Here is a 1,550-nt window from a genome sequence, read left to right as displayed (position 1 = left end):
ACTTAAAAAAAATCGTTGTTAAGATTATTACAGATGTCCCTCTTTCCCCCACCCCATTGTCCTCCTCCACTGGTTCTCACCCCATCCCAGGCCTTGCCACCCTATCTTCTATGTCCATAGGTTATGCATATCCTATATAATAATAGCCCAGCGACCATAATGGCAGAACGACCAGAACGACCGCTCGACCAGTCACTATGAGGTGCACTGACCACCTCTTGGTTCCTTTCCCTGGCCAGCAGGCTCCGATCGCCGATGGCAAACTGGGAACCGGGGTGGGTGGCAGTGGGGTGCAGGACTGGTGAGCAGACAGAATGGCCGACCTCTTGGTCCCTCACCGATGGCGAACGGGGAACCAGGTGGGTGGCGGGGGATGCGGGCGGCACCAGGCCAAGGCCCCCACCCCACTGGTCACCCCACACACAAAGGGTGACCCATGGCAGGAGTGGGGCCTGCTAGCAGGTGGGAATGGCTGGCTCCCATTGCCCTATAGCAAACAGGGAAACAGGGGGGCGGGGGGGGGAGGTGGCAGAGGGCAGGGCTGGCTGCTGGCAGCTGGGGAAGATGGCCCTGATTCCAGGTTAGGCCTAGGGACAGTACCTGTGCACAATTTTGTGCGCTGGGCCTCAAGTATGGATATAAGATCTTTGTTTAATCTCTTCCCCCCCCCCTTTCCCTCTAAAAATTGTCAGTCTGTTCCATTTCCATGCCTCTGATTCTATTTTATTCATCAGTTTATTCTGTTCATTAGATTTCTTATTCGTTTATTTTGATTTTTAGATTCAATTGTTGATAGATATGTATTTGTTGCCATTTTGTTGTTCATATTTTTTATCTTCTTCTTTCTCTTCATACAGAATATCCTTCAACATTTCACATAATACTGGTTTGGTGGTGATGAACTCCTTTAGCTTTTTCTTGTCTGTGAAGCTCTTATCTGACTTTCAATTCTAAATGATAGCTTTGCTGGGTAGAGTAATCTTAGTTGTAGGTCCATGCTTTTCATCACTTTGAATATTTCTAGCCACTCCCTTCTGGCCTGCATAATTTCTGTTGAGAAATCAGCTGACAGTCATATGGGAGTTCCTTTGTAGGTAACTGCTTTTCTCTTCCTGCTTTTAAGATTCTCTCTTTGTCTTTAGCCCTTGGCATTTTAATTATGATGTGTCTTGGCATGGACCTCTTTGGGTTCCTGTTGATTGGGACGCTCTTTGCTTCCTGGACTTGTAAATCTATTTCACCAGGTAAGAGAAGTTTTTTGTCATCATTTTTTCAAATAGGTTTTCAATATCTTGCCTCTCTCTTCTTCTGTCACCCCAATAATGCAAATGTTGGTATGCTTGAAGTTGTCCCAGAGGTTCCTTACACTATCTTCATATTTTTTTATTCTTTTTGCTTTTTGCTCTTTTGGTTGGGTGTTTTTTGCTTCCTCATATTTCAAATTGTTGATTTAATTCTCAGAGTCCTTTTCTGTTCTGTTGAATCTCTGTATATTATTCTTTATTTCAGTTGGTATTTGCTTAATTTCTGATTGGTCCTTTTCCATTTTT

This window comes from Myotis davidii, unplaced genomic scaffold (genome assembly GCF_000327345.1).
Source record: "Myotis davidii unplaced genomic scaffold, ASM32734v1 scaffold184, whole genome shotgun sequence".
Taxonomy (NCBI): domain Eukaryota; kingdom Metazoa; phylum Chordata; class Mammalia; order Chiroptera; family Vespertilionidae; genus Myotis; species Myotis davidii.
Note: the sequence above shows the minus strand (reverse complement) of the source record.